Here is a 23,438-nt window from a genome sequence, read left to right as displayed (position 1 = left end):
ACATTTGTTTTTCTTACAAATGAAGGGCCAAGCTTGGAGAAGGATGAACATTGGAGCAAGAACAAGCATGGAGATGATGGCGTTCACAAGGGGAACAAGAACAGAGTTACAAGTGATGATTTCTAGACGTTGAAGCCACCATAATGAGTGCATGAAGCCTTGGATGAAATATACAAGATGCTACTTCATAATTTTCGTCCACAGGCTATTCTAGGTACTGCGTCACCTTATTATTGTGCCAGGCCCATGTAATTTCGAAATACTTGATTATAGGTCGTTTTTAGAGTCCGTATGTGTGGGGAAACAAGAGTTAGGGTTGGTTTCGGACCCCTCCCTCAAGGGCCATGAAATTCCCCCTCTTCCTCCATATATACAACCCTTAGGGCGTCGTTTAGACTTTGGGTTTTGTTTAGATTAAAAGTTCATCATAGCTGCAACTTAGCGTACTTCGTTTGTGTTCAACGACTAGACAAAGTCGTCATAGAACCCCACCTTCATTAATAAAGATTTCCTCTTATGTTCGCGATATCCAAATTGCAATCTCAGTGTATTGCTTGTTCTTCGTCTGCTCGCAGGAAACAGACCCTCGTGGTCAGGTTGATCGTGCTCCGACATGGTCAATAACCCCTCGGAAGTTGGTTTAGCGATTGCTAAGGCGTGACGTCTGGCACGTTCGTAGTCGGATCGTCAAGGTCGACTCCCATAGAAAATGATAGCTACCATCTCATCGAAACATCGGGACGCCTTTGCCTCTATCAAGTGGTATCAGATTTTCAGGTTGCTCGGTGAGATTTTATAGTTTTTCGTAGTTTAGATCGAGTCTGTTTCTTCATACCTATAGTCCACGAAAAAGCCAAAAACCAATTAGGGTTAGTTCCTCCTATCCGAACCAATCTGAGTCGTTGCATAATCTTTTCTGTATTTTCTTTGTTGAATTTGCGATTGCATCATCGTGTCAAGTTGCTAGTCTTAGCGTCTAGTCCTTTAGAGTTTCGAGTTGTGTTCACAGGTTCTCACGTCGCCGCTGCCATATATCACCATCGCATCATCATCATTGCTGCTGCCATATACCACCGTCTCACCAACTTCATCACCGCTGCCATATACCACCACCACATATTCACCGCCAATCCGAGTCCATATATGCCACCACATATCCACCGCCATTACACCAATCCGAGTCCACCTGCAACATATATCCGCCACCAGTCTGAGTTCCACCAGATTCATCTCCGCCACCAGTCCTAGTCTGAGTCCAGTATTTTGTTACTCTGTTTTGGATTTCAAGATCACGCCATACTCCGAGTTGTGACAGAGTAGGACTCCTGAACTGTCATGCTACCCATAGTAGAAAAATAGTTCTAGTTTCAAAAGAAAAGAGAAAAAAAGTCTGGCTAGGCAGTTTTTAGACCATTTGTAGACTTTTTCAGAAAAAATTTGTTGCGGAGCAAAAAAAAGTGAAAAAAGGAAAAAAATTCAAAGCGTGTTCCTCCCTTGTTTACGTGCAGCGCCGTGATTTTGTTAGTGTTCTAGGCTCACGTCTCTAGCACGATCTAGCCTAGGACCAGCACAATACCGTCGTTGAGCGTTTATTCAACTTTGCATCTCTGAATTGATTATTGCTGACCCTTTTTGCTACCATATTATAAGCCTTCCCAGCTCCACATACATCTACGTCATGCGTTTGACTCTCCCTAGTAATCGCTCTATCCAAGATTTGAGAGTTTTGACTACTACGGTTGCCGATCACCGCCTGCTGCTGGGTAAGAACTGGTAAGAATTTGAGATTTGCTTGACAGATTTGTGACACCCACCACCACCACTTGTTAGTAGTCTGTAGGTTCATATTCTTGTGTGTTTCTATTGCTGCTAACCATGGCACGATCACAAGCCGATGAGATTGACTGGGAGAACTTGACGAACAAGGAGCTTCATGATAAGTTTCAGCAAATGATGAGTGGACAGGTGGAAGATGTGCTAAACAAATTTGAAGAGGCCATGGAGAAGATAGACGGCATTGAGAAGGCATTTGAAACATGGCTTGATAATAAGTTTAATGAATTGCTTGCGTGTCTTCCACCACCACCGCCCGTTGCACCTGTCGCACCTCTACAGCAACAAAAACAACAACATCGCCTTCCAAATCAAGTGGGACGAGCAGTGCGCGTTCCCCTTGAGCCTGGTCAAAATTCTGGTGCCGCTGTACCTACTGTTGATGCTTCTGTAGCTCCTGCCGCTATTGCAGAGGTGGAGGACCAGTATGAGGATGAGGTTGATCAAAATCAGAACTACGTGCAACCACCAGCACCACCACCACCAGGTCATCCTCATGCATATCATCGCAACGGTAGGGCTGCACCACCACCTCAGGTACGAGATCATGACCATTTTCCTAAACTAAAATTGAATATTCCATGATTTGAGGGTAGATATGTTCCTGATATATATCTTACTTGGGAGTTTGAAACTGAACAACGTTTTACATGTTTACAATATCCTGAGGAGAGACGTGTTCCTGCTGCTGTTTGTGCTTTCACTACTTTTGCATGTGTATGGTGGTCTGAACAATGTAGATTATATCCTATTCTAGCTACTTGGGCTGCTTTGAAAACTGCTATGCATACTCGTTGGGTTCCACTATATTATCAACGTGAGTTACTTCAAAACTGCAGCGTTTGAGACAAGGGAAAATTTTTGCAGCAAAATATTATCAGGAATTACAAACTGGCATGCTTAGATGTGGTATTGTTTAGGAGAATGATGCTATGCTTGCACATTTTATGGGTGTATTAAATAGAGAGATTTAGACCATTCTAGAGTATGAGGAGTATACTAATATCACTCGTTTATTCCATCTTGCTTATAACGATCAATGTGAGTGCAGGATCGACAAGCATTGGCGCGAACTAACTTTTCTGCAGGTCGACCTTCATCATGGACACCGTGTGCATCTTCTACTTCAACTGCACCAGTGCCACCTCCAGCCATGATACAAGAAAGCAGACACAACCACCACTATCTGCCAAGAGCGCACCTGTCGGGCCTGCATAGAGCTCTTCTTCTTCCATGGCATCAACAGGGCACACAAGTGATATTATTTGTTGTCATTGTAAGGGAAGAGGTCATTATGCGAGAGAATGCAAATCTCAGCGTGTGATGATTTCTACTAAGGATGGTGGGTATGAGTCCGCTAGTGACTATGATGACGAGCCTTTGGCTCTTATTACAAGTGAAGAACATGGTGGAGATGATTCTAATCATGAGACGCAATACATGGCTCCTGAAGACGCTGACAGGTATGAATGTTTAGTTGATCAACGTGTTTTGAGTGTGCAGGTTACACAAGCTGAGCAAAATCAGAGGCATAATTTGTTCCATACAAAGGGAGTTGTGAAGGAACGTTCTATTCGCGTCATCATAGATGGAGGGAGCTTCAACAACTTGGCTAGCATGGAGATGGTGGAGAAGCTATCTCTCACCACAAGACCACATCCACATCCTTACTACATCCAATCGTTCAACAACAGCAGCAAGGTTAAGGCAACACGTACTTTTCGTGTGCATTTTAGTATCTCTACATATGCTGATTATGTTGATTGTGATGTGGTACCTGTGCAAGCATGTTCCTTATTACTTGGTAGACCATGGCAATTTGATAAAAAATATGTACACCATGGTAGAAACAATCAGTATACTCATGTTCATAAGGATAAAAATATTACTTTGCTTCCTATGACTCCTGATTCCATTTTGAAAGATGATATTAATAGAGCTAGTAAAGCAAAACAAGAGAAACATAAGAGTGAAAATCAGATTGTGCCAAAAGAATTTGAGCAACAAATGAAGCCAAATAATAAACCATCTAGTGTTGTTTCTGAAATTAAATTGAAAAGTGCATGTTTACTTGCCACCAAATCTGATATTGATGAGCTAGATTTCAGCAAATCTGTTTGCTATGCTTTTTTGTGCAAAGAGGCATTATTTTCATTCGAGGACGTCCTTCCTCTTTGCCTCCTGCTATCACTAACATTTTGCAGGAGTTCGCTGACGTCTTTCCACAAGACGTGCCACCGGGATTACCTTCCATTCGAGGGATTGAGCATCAGATTGACTTAATTCCCGGTACATCATTACCCAACCGTGCACCATACCGTACGAATCCAGAGGAGAGGAAGGAGATTATGCGTCAAGTACAGGAGCTGCTCGACAAAGGTTATATACGCAAATCCCTTAGTCCTTGTGATTTTCCTATCATTTTAGTGCCAAAAAAGGATGGTACTTCACGTATGTGCGTTGATTGTAGAGGCATTAATAATATTACTATTCGTTATCGTCATCCTACTCCTAGGCTAGATGATATGCTTAATGAATTGACTGGCTCTACAATATTCTCCAAAGTTGATTTGCATAGTGGATACCATCAAATTCGTATGAAATTGGGAGATGAATGGAAAACAACATTTAAAACTAAGTTTGGATTATATGAGTGGTTAGTCATGCCTTTTGGGTTAACTAATGCACCTAGTACTTTCATGAGATTAATGAACGAAGTTTTACGTGCTTTCATTGGACAATTTGTGGTAGTTTACTTTGATGACATATTGATTTATAGCAGATCTTTGGAGGAACATTTGGAACATTTACGTGTTGTTTTTATTGCTCTACGTGATGCACGTTTGTTTGGTAACCTTGGGAAGTGCACCTTTTGCACCGACCGAGTATCTTTTCTTGGCTATGTTGTTACTCCACAAGGAATTGAAGTTGATAAAGCCAAGATTGAAGCTATTGAGAGTTGGCCGCAGCCCAAAATGATCACACAAGTGAGGAGTTTTCTTGGCCTCGCTGGATTCTATAGGCGTTTTGTGAGAGATTTCAGCACCATTGCTGCACCTCTCAATGAGCTTACAAAAAAAGTAGTGCCTTTTGTTTGGGGTACCGCACAGGAAGAAGCCCTCACGGTATTGAAAGATAAATTGGCACATGCTCCTTTACTCCAACTTCCAGATTTTAATAAGACTTTTAAGCTTGAATGTGATGCTGGTGGAATTGGATTAGGAGGTGTGTTATGACAAGATGGAAAACGTGTTGCTTACTTTTCTGAAAAATTGAGTGGGCCTAGTCTAAATTATTCTACTTATGATAAAGAATTATATGCTCTTGTTCGGACTTTAGAAACATGGCAACATTATTTATGGCCCAAAGAATTTGTTATACATTCTGATCATGAATCTTTGAAACATATTAAAAGTCAAGCTAAACTAAATCGTAGACATGCTAAATGGGTTGAATTCATTGAGACTTTTCCTTATGTCATTAAACAAAAGAAGGGTAAGAAAATGTTATTGTTGATGCATTGTCTTATCGCTATACTATGCTTTCACAACTTGACTTCAAGATATTTGGTTTGGAGACCATCAAAGATCAATATGTGCATGACGCTGATTTTAAAGACGTAATGCAGAATTGTAAAGAAGGAAGAATGTGGAACAAGTTCATCGTTAATGATGGATTTGTCTTTCATGCTAACAAGCTATGCATTCCAGCTAGCTCCGTTCATCTTTTGTTATTGCAGGAGGCGCATGGAGGAGGATTAATGGGACAATTTGGAGTGAAGAAGACGGAGGACGTACTTCCTACACATTTCTTTTGGCCAAAGATGAGAAGGGATGTTGAGCGTTTTATTGCTCGCTGCACTACATGTCAAAAAGCTAAATCACGACTCAATCCTCATGGTTTATATATGCCTTTGCCTGTACGTAGTGTTCCTTGGGAGGATATATCTATGGACTTTGTTTTAGGTTTACCTTGAACAATGATGGAGAGGGATAGCATTTTTATTGTCGTGGATAGATTCTGGAAAATGGCACACTTTATACCATGGCATAAAAGCAATGATGCTGTTAATATTGCTGATTTGTACTTTCATGAAATTATTCGCTTGCATGGTGTGCCAAATACTATTGTTTCAGATCATGATACTAAATTTCTTAGCAACATTTGGAGATGTTTATGGGCTAAGTTGGGGACTAAACTGCTTTTTAGTACTACTTGTCACCCCCAAACTGATGGACAAACTGAAGTAGTCAATAGAACATTGTCTGCTATGCTTAGGGTTGTTTTGAAGAATAAAAAGAAAATGTGGGAGGAATGCATGCCTCATATTGAATATTCTTATAATCGTTCATTGTATTGTACTACTAAGATGTGCCCTTTTGAAGTTGTGTATGGTTTCCTACCTCGTGCACCTATTGATTTGTTGCCTCTTCCATCTTCGGAGAAGGTTAATTTTGATGCTAAACACCATGTTGAATTGATTTTAAAAATGCATGAGTTAACTAAGGAAAACATTGAGCGCATGAATGCTAAATATAAACTTGCTAGAAATAAGGGTAGAAAACATGTTGTGTTTGCACCTGGAGATCTTGTTTGGTTACATTTGCGTAAGGATAGATTTCCTGATTTGCGCAAATCAAAGCTAATGCCACGTGCTGGACCATTTAAGGTGTTAGAGAAAATAAATGATAATGCATTTAAACTTGAGCTGCCTGCAGATTTTGGGGTTAGTCCCACTTTTAACATTGCAGATTTGAAGCCTTATTTGGGAGAGGAAGATGAACTTCCATCAAGGACGACTTCATTTCAAGAAGGGAAGGATGATGAGGACATCAATACCATTGTTACACCCATAGCCCCTTCTGCTATACATACTGGACAAATTAGTAGAGCTCGCGCATGCCAATTAAGTTACCAAATACTTTTGTTTCTTGGTAATGATTCTAATGTTCATGAGAATATGATGCTGCCTAAATTGGATACATTTATTTTCTTACAAATGAAGGGCCTAGCTTGGAGAAGGATGAACATTGGAGCAAGAACAAGCATGGAGATGATGGCATGCGCAACGGGAACAAGAACAGAGTTACAAGTGATAATTTTAGGACATTGAAGCCACCATAATGAGTGCATGAAGCCTTGGACGAAATATACAAGATGCTACTTCATAATTTTCATCCACATGCTATTCTAGGTGTTGCGTCACCTTATTATTGGGCAGGCCCATGTAATTTCGAAATACTTGATTATAGGCTGTTTTTAGAGTCCGTATGTGTGGGGAAACAAGAGTTAGGGCTGGTTTCGGCCCCTCCCTCAAGGGCCACGAAATTCGCCCACCCCCTTCCTCCATATATACAACCCTTAGGGCGTCGTCTAGATTTTGGGTTTTGTTTAGATTAAAAGTTCGCCATAGCTGCAACTTCGCGTATTTCGTTTGTGTTCAACGACCAGACCAAGACGTCACAGAACCCCACCTTTATTAATAAAGCTTTCCTCTTAGATTTGCAATATCCAGATGGCAATCTCAGTTTCTTGCTTGTTCTTTGTTTGCTTGCAGGAAACAGACCCTCGTGGTCAGGTTGATCATGCTCCCGCGTGGTCAATAGCCCCTCGGAAGTTGGTTTAGCGATTGCTAAGGCACGACGTCTCGCACGTTTGTAGTCGGATCGTCAAGGTCGACTCCCAGAGAAAATGATAGCCACCATCTCATCAAAACATCAGGACACCTTTGCCTCTATCAGAACCTATGAGTCCATGAGTGAAGAGGAGATGGAAGCCCTTGAGCAAGTGGCCATGCACCAGCGCGTGAACAAAGATGAAGATGATCAACTCTTTCGTGCTGAGGATTCGAGCCCCGCTCTCGTTGTCTCCAAAGTCTTGACTCTTCAACATCAACAAGACGAAGACCAAAGATGCCACATCTTCCACACAAAGGCCGGCATCAATGGAAGGTCCGTCAAGGTCATCATCGATGGAGGTAGTTGTCACAACTTGGCAAGTGAAGAACTATGCTCCAAGCTCCAATTGGTCAAGATGAAGCACCCGCACCCATACAAGGTCCAATGGCTAAGATATTCCGGCACTATACATGTTGAGCATATGGTCCAAGTGTCCTTCAAAATTGGAGCATATGAAGACACTTTGAAGTGTGATGTCGTCCCGATGTTCGTTTGACACCTCCTTCTTGGTCGACCATGGCAATTTGACCGTGACGTCATCCACAATGGGCATACCAATCATTATAGCTTCAAGATGAAAGGGAAGGAGTATGTGCTATGACCTATCTCTCCAAGTCAAGTGATCGCCGACAAGCAAGCGACCCATCATGGAGAAAAGAGTGAGAGAGTGATCCACCCAAAAGAGAGTGAGAGCCACAAGCCAAAATCACGTGCCTCCATGATGAGCGACAAGAAAAACTTTTTCCTATTTGCTACCAAAAGTGGGATGAGAGAAGTGTCGTGGATTTGTCACGGCAGATGTCCTTAGTGTCAAGACTTAGTCACGAGGCCAACACATCTATGTGGTAGCTTGAAGGGGTTGATTGGGATCGAGAGACGCAACACAAGACAGGGATTTAGACAGCTTCGGGCCCTGGGAAACATCATCCAGTAAAAACCCTACATGTTGTTTGAGGCTAGGTCTCATTATCATCACGAGGGAGTCGCCATAAACCGGCTCTCCTCTAATTGTGTCTAGCCCTAGAGATTGTTTCTTGCTGCTTGTAGCTTCTCCCTCTTTGGGGAGCCCTGCCCCTCCTTATATATGTTGAAGGGGCGGGTTACATGTGGAGTCCTATTAGGATTAGGACTAGTCTATCTCTAATGCAAACCGGATACAAGTCCAGGTCTTAACTCCTTGTAAGACAAATATTCCTTATGCCTTTCCTCTTAAACCGGCCCACCATAGTATGAACCGGCCTTCATGAGCCGCCTGTTGGGCCACCAGGTCTTGTCGCTCCTCGCACCCGCCTGCCGGATTACCAATGAGTCGTGAACCGCCAGGTCCAAACGGGTCGCCGGTGAACCGCCAAGTGTCAGCGGGGTCTCAAATAAACCGCCAAGTCCGGCCGGGTTAACTTCCGGCCGGTTTACACCGTGGGGTATATCCCCAACATTAGCCCCCAAGTTTAGCTTGGATTTATCCATGGTAAACTTATGCTGCAAAATAAACACCAGAACAAATTTGGCAGGTTGTGCTCCGGGTTAAGAATTCTTGTAGACCGGCACCTGATCGTCCTTAAGTCCTTTGTCATTTCCTCCTTCTAGAAAATCCGGGTCAATAACCAGTTTCATACTCAAATTGCTGATGTTGGCTTCTTATAGAAAAAAATATTGTGAAGAATAATCCACTTGAGTCGGCTTCCAAAGCGCCGGTTTAAGAAATATCGGTCTTGAAATACTCATCTGATATTCAGCCAGTTTGAAGATGTAAAACTTGCCGGTTTAGCATTACCAAAATTGCCGAGTTATATATAGTAGACGATGCCGAGTCATAATTGTTGTTGACACCGGGTCAATCTGGTTTGCTCAAAACAGAGAATTTTGAAAATATTTCTCTGATAATAATATAATACTTGTAGCCCCCAAGTCTTGAGCAGAACAAAGTGATGGCTTAAGACTTGCTTCAATATAAATACTGCCACTTTCAAAGAAATCCATGTTGTTCAGCCCAGTCACTAGTAAAAACTGAATACTCCATATTATGTAGCCCCCAAGTGCCGGGTTGTCATGCTTGCAGCAACCTGGGACTTGTAATTGACTGATGCCCATAAAATTTCAACCAATGTAGCCCCCAAGGGTCGGGTCATTATGCAATAATGAGTAGGACTTTATAAATATGATGATGTAGACTTGAGCAGCGATGTGTAGCCCCCAAGGGCCAGCTCATTATGATATGATGAGTCGGGTCTTCAATAAGGCCAATAAAAATGACTTTGCATTAGCCCCCAAGTGTCATGGTGCATGCTTGCAGCGACATGAGACTTGCATGTAATCTTAATTTGAATAATGTAGCCCCCAAGTGCTGGGTCGTAAGCCTGCAGCGACTCGGGACTATTCCTTCCATCGTAGAATAAATCATATCCTTTGATAAAATAATAGCCATTGCGCTAAAGCGACTTTGAAAACCTCAATAATACCGGTTATTAATAACCATAATAAAATCCAGCCATGTTGGCTATTCAAGATAATATAATCCGGTATGAAAACCTTATTCATTCAATATCATAATGAAAATTCAGCCAAGTTTGGCTATTTGAATAATATAACCCAATGATTTATAAGCGCATGATTCCAATTGCGCAATCCAAATATGTACTGGCGACTTATAGTCCAAAGCCAGGCCGGGTTAACAAACACCGAATAATTTATCATCATGCTTTATTCAACCTGTCTCTGCATACAACAAGTTTAAAGTGTCCTGGCGGTTTACCGCCGGACGGGTCATAATGCCCAACATATAACCCAGGTTTATAACCAAGGCTGCACTTAAGAATAATCAATGAAATATATCATACCTATGACATTGAATCACATCATTGGTTTACCAACTTTTTGTAGTAATGGTGATAACTCCTTTCATACTGTGTCGGTTTATGATAAATCGTACCGGGTTGTGATAAACACCGGTTTAACCATATATAATACTGGCGACTCGTAGTCAAACCAGACCGGGCGGATAGTCTCCGGATTATGATTTGATCATGTACTGACAATTTGTAATTGAAAGTCAAGTCGGGTTAATGAACACCGGTTTACTCCATAATAAGATGGTAACATAAAATCAAACCGGGCAGATAGTCTCCGGATTAGGATTTGACCATGTTCCGCCAATTTGTAATTGACAGTTTGAAACGGATTAACAATGTCGGTTTAAAAACGCAACAAAAATCAAATAACAGTTATGAAAAAATATGGAAGCAAAGGCAATGATAAGACCATTTGCAAAAAGAGGCTTTACTGAGCCGATCAGATGGTGTTACCATGGTCGGACACGAACAAGCTCCCAATAAGGTGTAGCTATGGTTCAAGTCAGCCAGGTCCCCAACTGAAACCGTGGCATTATGCCGATCAAGTGGCGTGGCAATGGTTCGGGTTCGACCAAGCCCCCAAGTGACTCTATGGCCTTAGGCCGATCAAGAGGCGTGACTGGTTCAGACTTGACCATGTCCCCAAGTGATCTGGTGGCTTTCGCCTATCAAAAGGTGTTGCATTGGTTCGGACATGACCAAGCCCCCAAGTGATGTTGTGGCACTAGGACGATCAAGAGGCGTGGCTATGGTTCGGATACGACCAAACCCCCAAGTGATCAATAATATGATAAGCCAATAAGGCATGATACCCATGTTTGGACCGCGCATCATGGCATCAGGTCCTCTTTGGCACCCTTTAACTTTTTGCAAAAGATAAATCCTTCTTGAACCGGGATTTTGAACCGGATATTGAGAGCTTCAAAGCTTTGTGGGAGACATCTTTCCCTTGAACCGGATTGTAAACCGGAATCTTCATTTTCAGCCGGAAATTTTCTGATGGCCTTTCAACTCGAACTTGCGAGAAGTTAATTCCTTTTTGAACCGGACATTTTTAAACCGGATTTGAGCGCTTGAGAGCTTTGTGGGATATAGATTTCCCCTTGAATCGGATATTAAATCGGAATCTTCATTTTCAGCCGGAAATTTTCTGACGGCCTTTAAATTTTCATCAATTTAACATTAGTCTCTGGGACCGGGTTATCTTTCCCTTCAACATCCCGGGGCACTTGAATTTGCTGAAACTGGCAAGACTTGCTGAGTCATATCATCATAGCCCCCGAGTCTTAAGATGACTCAAGGAGTTGTCTTGAGATTCTCCGTATTTGACCATAGCAGATGGTATATATATCATTGGTGTTAATAACACGATGTAAATCCACAAAAGGTTGAGGTGGCTGCGACGGATTATAAATAATCTCGTATGAGCCGTGTCAGCAACTCGGACAATGGTTCCTTCCAACTGGTTGTTTGATGTGGACCAAACTGTAGTGGCAGTGATTTGTGCACATGTCAATTGATCCATCCAGTGCAGACGGCGGCTGAATGAAAATTTGCCTCCAATTTGAAAGAAAACCGGGCTACCCAAGCTGTGACTTGCTCATACTCAATGAACATCTCATGCAGACAGGTGCGGCCTGATGTGTTGATGTAGACCAGACCGCAAGAGACAGATGAAAAAATAGCCGTAGCATCAGAGGCGGTTCAAACAGATGACCTGGCCACGACGTTGTAAGCCAGCACGGACGGGCAAGTCGATCGCGAACGCGGTAAACCGTACAGGCGAGTCAGCCACGTCGTGTTGATATAAATTGCAACGAAGAAACGGCGGCATGCACATATGTAGGTCTTGGACTAGATGATAGCACATCATTATAGTGGCACGAGCCATATCTCCATGATCCTTATTATTGCAGTTAATAATTGTCCTGCATACAATATTGCAGACCAAGGCAAAGATAAACTGCTCTTTGACAAAAATAATATGTGCCAATAAAATATATTGTAGATGGATATCACCTGATGTGCCAGGCCGGAAATAATCCGGCATGAAATTGATGATCACTAGGTGAAGTTGAAATCGCTCACGGGCAGGTCGGCCGCGGCCACAGCGTTGCAAACCGGCGCGGTCGTGAGAGACGGCCACGGTGTTATAAACCGGTGCGGGAATCTGTTGAGTAATGACAACCACTGGTACCGAATGATGTTGGCGCGCCTCCATCTCCATGGTATAATGCCACATTATAATGAATATTCTCCTATCTATAAAATATAGCAGGGCAAAGTAGTTTTGCTTAGATGAATTAAGATATACTTAAAAATAGGGTAAATAGCACCTGATACTCAGCCCCAAGGTTGATGATGATTTCTGGATCCTGACGTAAGAAGCAGTACTGATAGTACTATACACAGCATTTGTAGTCTGCCTTTGAACTAAGCAGCATTTTTTTTGAAAATTGCTCTGATGATCCGCTAGTAGCACTTTATCTCTTCTGACTCAGATGGATGTAGCAGGTCCCTTGCTATACGTAAGAATTTTTGGCAGTTGGTACCACGGCCGTCCCATTTTTGCTTCATCTGATCTTAATTCAGTATCTCTTCCATAATGACCCTTTGTACAAAGATCTCCAATGTTTGGCTGATTACACCATACGTAACAGGCTCGAGCTCTTGTAATCTTACAGGGTAAAACGACCGGGCCGCCGGGTTGTCATTACTGGCAGCGCTGCTTTCTTTTCGCGGCGAAACTGACGCTTCACAGAGACCGGTCGGGCTAGACATCAGGAACAGGTAGCAAACCTAGAACACAGCAACACCGGCCATCTTCAGTTTAACACTGCCACTCCTGACCAAAGGTTGTTGAAAACTTGGTGGAATACGTGAAGACCGGCAAGTGCTGTAGGTCCGGATCATGGTCCAAGTCTTGCAGCAGATATGATGTGTACTATGGTTGAATCTTCCACTCGGCGATACCGAGGCTGGCGATTTACAACAAGGGCGGCTGACTCTAATAAGGCAGAGGCTGCGCAGTGTGGTTTAACATAGCCGGGTCAGCAAAGGACGAGCCCGCAGGTTGGTGGAGACTTGCCAGAACAGCTGGGCGCAGTGGCAGGGGGAGCAAGGTGAGGCAGCTCGGGGCCGCGGCAGAGCTAGGGGCGCTGGAGGCACGGCAGCCCCGGTTGGAGAGGCGTAGCCGTGGCCGGTTTAGCGCGAGCGCGCACAGCAGCAGAGGCAACGACCACAACTCGACGGGTCAACCCCAGGCGGTTTGGGCAGCACCGTAACAGAGGCGGAGGCGATCCAGCGACTCGGAGAGGCCAGATGAGTCAGCAGATGTCGAGGTGTAGCGGTGAGTTATCTTGGCGATTTGACAAATCCGAGTCACTGACCACATTAGTTTCCTTGTCGCTTCTGTTTCCGGGTCGCGGCCACACGTTTGCTGGGCTGAAGCGTCGGGCGGTTTCAACAACAGCAGAGGTGGTGACTTGTGGCTCGTGAACAAGGCGGATTAGCATGAGCAGCTCCGAGTGCATCGGAGACGGAGTTGACGGGTTGGAGAAGAGCAGAGGCAGAAACCGGCGATGGCGGCTCACAGCAGACGTGGGCGGCTCTAACCAGAACGAGACACGGCCACGGCTGTAGATGAGACGGGGGCGAGGCGAACGCCGGCTACTCGATGTGTGGCTGCAGGGAACAATCGACCCGGAGGCATAGGCAGATCGGACAACTCAACAAACCGTTGCGAGAAGCGCTGGCGGAGGCGGTTTGTGGGCCGCGGCAGCAGAGTGAGCGTGGGGTCGTCTTGATCCGGAGGTCATCGCGGCGAGGCCGGTTTATGCTCAGAACGGCAACAGAGGCGGGCACCTTGAAACATAGACGTAGGCGCGGTCAATGGCCAAGTCCGTGTCATGGTCGGCTGGATTTCAAGCTCGCGGTCCTCCTTCCCTTAATTCTTGAATTAACCTCTAAATCTCATAAATCCTTAAATCTGGATCCATAAAACTTGAAACTGATGCAAATCTTTTCAAACCGGCTCTTTCATCCGGAAAATTGCAAGCTCCTTGATCCCTGTGAGAGATCCCTCCAGGAACTCAACACCAATGTGCGCAGGCCCCACGGTGGGCGCCAACTGTCGTGGATTTGTCACGGCAGATGTCCTTAGTGTCAGGACTTAGTCGCGAGGCCAATGCATCTATGTGGTAGCTTGAAGTGGTTGATCGGGATCGAGAGACGCAACACAAGACAGGGATTTAGACAGCTTCGGGCCCCGGGAAACATCATCCGGTAAAAACCCTACATGTTGTTTGAGGCTAGGTCTCATTATCATCATGAGGGAGTCGCCGTAAACCGGCTCTCCTCTAATTGTGTCTAGCCCTAGAGATTGTTTCTTGCTGCTTGTCGCTTCTCCCTCTTTGGGGAGCCCTGCCCCTCCTTATATATGTTGAAGGGGCGGGTTACATGTGGAGTCCTATTAGGATTAGGACTAGTCTATCTCTAATGCAAACTGGATACAAGTCCAGGTCTTAACTCCTTGTAAGACAAATATTCCTTATGCATTTCCTCTTAAACTGGCCCACCATAGTATGAACCGGCCTTCATGAACCGCCTGTTGGGCCACCAGGTCTTGTCGCTCCTCGCACCCGCCTGCCAGATTACCAATGAGTCGTGAACCGCCAGGTCCAAACGGGTCGCCGGTGAACCGCCAAGTGTCAGCGGGGTCTCAAATAAACCGCCAAGTCCGGCCTGGTTAACTTCCGTCCGGTTTACACCGCGGGGTATATCCCCGACAAGAAGTGTGTGAGAACCCATCATGTGTTATGCACTATGTCCTTGTGTGCAAGGATGAGTCACCAAAAACTAACACCTCTCACGATCTACGTTTAGTGTTATCTTCTCTATTGCAGGAATTCCAAGTTTTCCCCGACGAGCTACCTTTGGGTCTACCTCCACTACGAGGCATTGAGCACCGAATCGACCTCATCCCTGGAGCACCTCTTCCTAACAAGGCTCCCTGCCGCGTCAACCCCAAGGAAACTAAGGAGATCCAATGGCAAGTCCAACAACTCATCAACATTGGTCAAGTACATGAAAGCTCGAGCCCTTGTCCCGTTCCGGTCATACTTGTCCCAAAGAAAGACTGTACTTATCGCATGGTTTCCAATTGCCGTCCCATCAATGCTATCACCGTTAGACATTGTTACCCTATTCCATGGTTAGATGATATGCTTGATGAGCTTAGCAGAGCCGCCATTTTCTCTAAGATTGATCTTAAGAGTGGCTACTATCAAATGTGCATCCAAGAAGGTGATGAATGGAAAACTGCATTTAAGACCAAATTTGGATTATATGAATGGCTAGTTATGCCAATGGGTTTATCCGAAGCACCCGCTACTTTCATGCGAGTCATGCACTTTGTTCTTCATCCCTATATTGGTGTATTTGTTGTGGTCTATTTTGATGATATTCTTGTCTTTAGCAAATCTCTCAAAGATCATGTCACCCATCTTAGAACCGTGTTGCAAACCCTTTGGAAAGAGCACCCTTATGCTAATGTGGACAAATGCCTTTTTGGTGTTGATAAGCTTGTTTTCTTGGGTTTTGTTGTGTCTTCTAAGGGTGTTCATGTAGATGAATCTAAGATCAATGCTATTAAAACTTGGCCCCAACCAACCAACTTGCAACAAGTGCATAGTTTTCTTGGTATAGCCGGTTTCTATCATATATTTGTGAAGGGTTTTACACCATAGCTTCACCTTTACATTCCTTGAGTAAGAAAAATGCGCCATTTGTTTGGGGACCAACCCAAGATACTGCATTTAATGAGCTTAAGAATTTGCTTACCCATGCTCCCGTGCTTGCATTACCCAACTTTGACAACCTTTTGAGATTCATTGATGCTAGTGGTCATGGCACAGGCGGCGTGTTAACGCAAGAAAAGCGCCCCATAGCATATTTTAGCGAAAAACTTTCTGGAGCGCAACTCAATTACCCCATCTATGACAAAGAGCTATATGCTTTAGTGCGAGTTTTGCGTGAATGGGAACTTTATCTTCGCCCTCATGAATTTATCATTCATACTAATCATGAAATTCTTAAGTACTTAAAAGGACAAACTAAGTTGAACAAGCGTCATGCAAAATGGAGTGAATTTATAGAGTCTTTTCCTTATGTCATCAAGTACATCAAGGGTAAGGAAAACGTAGTGGCGGATGCCCTTTCCCACATATGCACGCTTGTCACTAAACTTGAATTGAATGTCATTGGCTTTGAGCACATAAAAGACTTGTATGCGCTTGATCCTACTTTTTCTATTACTTATGCCAAGTGTTTGACGCATACATCTTGGGAACGATATTACATCAAGGATGATTATCTTATGAGAGCTAACAAACTTTGCATTCCCGAGTCTTCTCTTTGTTCGCTCCTTTTGCAAGAGGCTCATGGAGGCGGACTCATGGGACACTTGGGATGCGACAAGACATTCGCCACACTCTCCAAGAACTACTTTTGGCCCAAGATGTTCCTCGATGTCTCACGCTTCACCAACCGATGCTCTACATGTCGCAAAGCTAAGTCAAAAGCTCAACCCATGGTCTTTACATGCCTCTTCATATTCCTTATCAACCTTGGGAAGACATTAGCATGGATTTTGTACTTGGTTTGCCTAGAACTCAAAATGGAAAGGATTCCGCGTTTGTTGTCGTGGACCGATTCTCTAAAATGGCTCATTTTATCCCATGCAACAAGATCGATGATGCTTGACAAATTGCAAATATCTTTTGCAGGGAAATCTTGCGCCGACATGGAGTGCCCAAGACGATCGTATCGGACCGTGACGTCAAGTTCTTGAGTTACTTTTGGAAGACTCTATGCGCCAAGCTCGGAATCAAGCTCTTGTTCTCTTCTGCATACCATCCCCAAACCGACGGCCAAATGGAGGTGATGAACCGAACACTCTCCACTCTACTTCATGTATTGATCAAGAAGAACATCAATGAGTGGGAGGAGAGCCTACTCATCGCCGAGTGTGCCTACAACCACGCAAGACATAAGACTACTGGCAAGTCCCCATTCGAAGTCGTCTACGGCTTCAACCTGTTGTCACCATTGGACATTCTACCTCTTCCACTACAAGAGCGTATCAACATGGACGCAAGTGCATGAGCAAGCTACTTCAAGAAGATGCATGAAGATACAAGGATCACCATCAAGTGCCAAGTACAACGACTCGTGACCAAGCTCAACATCAACAAGCAACCCATGTTATTCAACATAGGAGATCTTGTGTGGCTACACCTTCGCAAGGACCATTTCCCCAACGAACACAAGTCCAAACTTCTACCCTGAGCAGATGGACCCTTCAAGGTGCTAGCATGCTACAACAACAACGCATACAAGATTGAACTCCCACGCGACAAGAACAACTTGAGCGACATCTTCAATGTCAAAGACCTCTCGCCATAACATGGTGATGAAGTTTTTGATCCGAGGTTGGATCTTTCCCAATGGGGGGGAGATGATACGGAGCATCCCACGATCATCCCCATGGACATATCTACATCTCCTAGACTCCCACGACACCACTTTGACCAATGACAAGAGCTCGAGCAAAGGCTATCGAAGATAAGGTGAACTCGCTCCTCTTCGAACTCTCACTTCCTACTTATGAGACATGGCTGCTACCTCATGCGGAGACCCTATGTGTGATCAGGTATTTGGAGGAAAGCCACGGATCAGCTACACCCAATGGAAAAGATGGCGAGGACACCAAGTTCAATGGACAAGAAGAAGGACCGCTCGAAACTCCCAGTCATCGGACAACCGGCGCTGACCGGATGCCAGACGCCTGGAGGCTCCATACGACCAGCCAAGTCCCAGCCTTTGCATGCTACATCGGCTGAACGACCGACGCCTAGCGGACGTCCGACAACTCCGAGCGCTGGGACGACCGAGCCTCTCCGGACGACCGGCGCCACCACACCCGAGCCAAAACATTGGAAGAACAGAGACTTCCGGACGACCGGACGACTGACCCCGACCGGATGTCCGGCAATTCCTGACCAGAGCCGAAACATCGGACTCCCGACCGACACCGGACGTCTGGACCCTCGCGAGCCTTTGGATGACCGGTGACCGTCGGACGTCCGACGTCTGTGTGACCGCCCGTGTGTTGGGCCGAAGCCACTTACCTTTTCGTCCACTTAGACTATAAATAGACCTCCTCCTCCCTCTTTCTAGGCTTAGCATGGTGATAGCTCATACTTCGAGATAGAGCTTTGCTCATCCACTTGGATCTACTCCATCGCGAGGGGCCGACACCTCTTCGGAGAAGATCCACTTGGATTCAAGACCTCCTCACGGAGAAGACCCTCTTCAAGACCTCCTCACGGAAAAGAACTGGTTACCGTATGTATCGTCCCTTGTTGGATTCAGATCTTGTACCCTTTTGTGTTTCTAGGATCTAGCGCATGTGTGACTATATTCTTGTTGGTTGAGTGTTATCTCTTGTGTTTCCCTCGTTTCCCCCTCTCGTTTTCTTGGTAGGATTCCCTCCAAACATGAAAGATCGGGCATCTAGGGTTCTACGCTACATCAAATAACCTATATGATGCAACAACAACAAGCACACAAGCAAGCAAAGGATACAACACAATATAAGCTTGGACAAGTAAAGTTGAGAGATAACCAAGAGTGGAGTCGGTGGACACGAGGATGTGTTACCGAAGTTCCTTCCCTTTGAGAGAAAGTACGTCTCCTTTGGAGCGGTGTGGAGGCACAATGTTCCCCAAGAAGCCACTAGGGCTACCTTATTCTCCTCACGCCCTCACACAATGCGAGATGCCGTGATTCCACTATTGGTGCCCTTGAAGGCGGTGACTAAACCTTTAGAAACAAGGTTGGGGCTATCTCCACAACTTAATTGGAGGCTTCCAACGACACCATGAAGCTTCACCAAAATGGAATATGGCTCCACGGTGACCTAGACCATCTAGGGTGCTCAAACACCCAAGAGTAACAAGATCCATAAGGGATTGGTGGGGGGAATCAAATTTATCTTGGTGGAAGTGTAGATTGGGGCCTTCTCAACCAATCCCTAGAAAATCAACAAGTTTGATTGGCTAGGGGAGAGATCGGGTGAAAATGGAGCTTTGAGCAACAATGGAGCTTGGGGGAGGAAGAGGTAGTTAACTTGGGGAAGAAGACCCCCTTTATATAGTGGGGGGAAATATCCAACTGTTACCCACTTGTTCAACCCGCGACATGCGGTACTACCGCAAGGGCTTGCTGTACTACCGCTAGACCGTGCGGTACTACCGCCTGCGTAGTGGAGACCAGACAAGACCTGGACCGCTTTGCCTTCGTTGGTCATTCCAGTCCAACCAAGTTTCGTTCCCCTCTATTTGTCTACCTACGCAACCTCTCTACACAACCACCGACCCCCCCCTCTTGCGTGCGTCCGAAAACTGCCCCGAACCCGAACCGCTCAGTCATCACCATTGCATTCAGATCGTCCCCAAATATCCTTAAAACATCTCCATTTTCTTATTTGGATTTCCCAACCTAGTATTTCGGACCGTCCGATTAATATTGGAGGGACCAAATATCCCCTAACCAAATCCACCAACGTATATAAGTGGGGCAACCCTAAAATCTAGGAGACCTGTCCCATCCGTCCTCCTCACCGCCGCCACACTCAAACCCCACCTCGGGATCCTCCCAGATCCCCTTCGCTCCAACCAGCCGCTGCCTCCTTCTTCCTCGATCTCCCCTGCCACCCAATCCCGTCGATCCATCCAAACATCCCCGATGCCGGTCCTCGTCAACAGCACCCCGGTGCCGCGCGCCCATGCCTTCCTCCCTTGCCGGATCTAAACCCAGGCGCCTCCCCGCGCTCCGTTCCGGACGGTTCCTGCCGACCCCGCCGCCAGGACCCCCCTGCTGGCTTCTTCTCCATCGCCATGGTGCTGCTGTTTCTGTTCTTCAAGAACGAGAGCAGCAGCTCGGGAACGAGCCCGCCCGCGTTGACCGCGCCCCTGGCCAACTCCATCAGGGCCGCTCGGCCTCAAGCCAGCCGGCCTGCTTCCCCTGCCACTTCACCGAACTAGGCCTAGCCCAGCTAGGTGAGCTCCAGGGCCTCCTCTTTGTTCAGCCCAGCTTGCACCAGTTTCAGCCCGTGGATGTTTTTTTCCTGGACAAATTTGCTAAATATCTTGTGCATGCATAATTACAGAAAAATGCCATCATATTAAAGTGTTAATAAGTAATTATCCATGCATCCAAATTAAACATGTCATAGATGTAAAATGCTTAGAATTTTGTGTAGATTAATAATATGCCACTTTCATCCATGTTTAAAATGTTTAAAATGTTGTTTGTTTAAATTTGCTCAAATGTCATGCTAAAATGATTTAATTCATAACTAAATAATCGTAGCTCGGTTTTAAATGTTCTTTATCTGTAAATGGGGTGGAAAAAATGCCTAGTTTAACATGGTGCCCTTTATTTTCCTATTTAACAACAATAAAATATGATTTAGGGAAGAACAGTACCAAATTCACAAATTGCACATGAGGATTTTTCGAAATTGTTGTTTTGTTGTTCCAGTCTCATTTAAACTTGCCTAAATAGTTAGATTACTTATGTTCCACCTCTTGCCATGTTTAACAACATTTAATATTGTTTGGTAGCTTAAACGAGATTAAACTAAATATGTCCATGTGGTGTTTTGTCAATATGCAACTCGTGGCATATTGAGCTCCACTTAACTTGTAGTGTTGTTTGTTGCACTTTGCCATGCCATGCCTCTTTAAACCGGACATGCATCATAGTTGATTGTGCATCATGGCATGTTTAAGTGGTGGTTGTTTACCATGTTGTTTCTTTCTTTCCGGTGTTGCTTCTTAGTTCCGTAATGTTGTGATTGTGAGGATTCGTTCGACTGCTCCCGTTCGTCTTCTTCATGGACTCGTTCTTCTTCCTAGCGGGATTTCAGGCAAGATGACCGCTACCTTGGATCTCATTACTATCATTGCTATGCTAGTTACTCCGTTCTATCGCTATGCTGCACCACCTATCCCTTGTTCTTCAAGCCTCCCTAATTGCCATGTCAGCCTCTAACCTTTTCACCCTTCCTAGCAAACTGTTGCTTGGCTATGTTACCGCTTTGCTCAGCCCTCTTATAGCGTTGTTAGTTGCAGGTGAAGTTGAAGATTGCTCCATTGTGAACATGATTATGTTGGGATATCACAATATCTCTTATTTAATTAATGCATCTATATACTTGGTAAAGGGTGGAAGACTCGACCTTATTCCTGGTGTTTTGTTCCACTCTTGCCGCCCTAGTTTCCGTCATACCGGTGTTATGTTCCCGGATTTTGCGTTCCTTACGCAGTTGGGTGATTTATGGGACCCCCTTGACGTTTCGCTTTGAATAAAACTCCTCCAGCAAGGCCCAACCTTGGTTTTACCATTTGCCTCACCTAGCCCTTTTTCCCTTGGGTTTCCGGAGCCCGAGGGTCATCTTTATTTTAGCCCCCCCCGGGCCAGTGCTCCTTCGAGTGTTGGTCCGAACCAAGCAACTTGCGGGGCCACCACGGGGCAACTCGAGGGCTGGTTTTACTCGTAGCTTGACTTATCCGGTGTGCCCTGAGAATGAGGTACGTGCGACTCCTATTGGGATTTGTCGGCACATCGGGCGGCTTTGCTGGTCTTGTTTTACCATTGTTGAAATGTCTTGTAAACAGGGATTCCGAGTCTGATCGGGTCTTCCTGGGAGAAGGTATATCCTTCGTTGATCGCGAGAGCTTATCATGGGCTAAGTTGGGACACCCCTGCAGGGTATAAACTTTCGAAAGCCGTGCCCGCGGTTATGGGCAGATGGGAATTTGTTAATGTCCGGATGTAGGTAACTTGACACCAGATCCGAATTAAAATGCATCAACCGTGTGTGTAGCCGTGATGGTCTCTTTTCGGCGGAGTCCGGGAAGTGAACACGGTTTTTGGGTTATGTTTGACGTAAGTAGGAGTTCAGGATCACTTCTTGATCATTGCTAGCTTCACGACCGTTCCACTTGCTCTCTTCTCGCTCTTATTTGCGTATGTTAGCCACCATATATGCTTAGTCGCTACTGCAACCTCACCACTTTACCCCTTCCTTTCCCTTTAAGCTTTGTTAGTCTTGATACCCATGGTAATGGGATTGCTGAGTCCTTGTGGCTCACAGATTACTACAACAACAGTTGCAGGTACAGGTTTATGCGATGATCCTGACGTGAGAGCGATGTTTGCTTGTTTTGGAGTTCTTCTTCTGCTTCTTCTTCGATCAGGGGATAGGTTCCAGGTCGGCAGCCTGGGCTAGCAGGGTGGATGTCATTTGAGTTTTTGTTTGTGGTTCATCCGTAGCCGGATGTTGCTCTTATGTATTGTGATGTTGTATTCATGTGGCATTGTATGCCTTTTGTATGTATCCCCATCTATTTATGTAATGTTGATGTAATGATATCCACCTTGCAAAAGTGTTTCAATATGAGATTCTATCCTTGGTGGGACCTTCGAGTCTCTTTAGGATAGTATCACATATTGGGCGTGACAACACAATACACTACTATGGATTCATCCCCGTCTCCCTACGAGAAGGCCATCCATAGCACTCACACTTGTCTTGAGCATTTTAGAGTATCCACTTCAAGTTGTCTATGTACCACGTAAGCATCCAAGAAGTCCATAACCGCAGACCCGGCTATTCGAATAGATCATGTTAACCCTGCAGGGGTGTACTTCTTCACACACGCTCTCGCCACTTACCGCCATGTACACGTCATGTATCTCGGCAACCTTCAAGCGGAAGCCTGGCGAGGGAGTCGGCCACGACCTAACTAACCACACAAGATTCTAGTCCAGGTTTATCGCTTATTCGGGTTCTATCCGCAAGGTGATCCGGCCGGGGTTTCACTCACGGCCCCAAATGATGTGTGCAGGGTTCCCAAGCCCACCTTGCCGGATGGATCTATGCTTGGTACACCGTGCCACTTGTGGCTAGTCTGTCCCAAGCCCACCTGGCCGGGTGCCACTTGGTAGA

The sequence above is a fragment of the Triticum aestivum genome, chromosome 7B, assembly GCF_018294505.1.
Source record: "Triticum aestivum cultivar Chinese Spring chromosome 7B, IWGSC CS RefSeq v2.1, whole genome shotgun sequence".
Taxonomy (NCBI): Eukaryota; Viridiplantae; Streptophyta; class Magnoliopsida; order Poales; family Poaceae; genus Triticum; species Triticum aestivum.
This window is presented reverse-complemented; position numbering follows the sequence as displayed.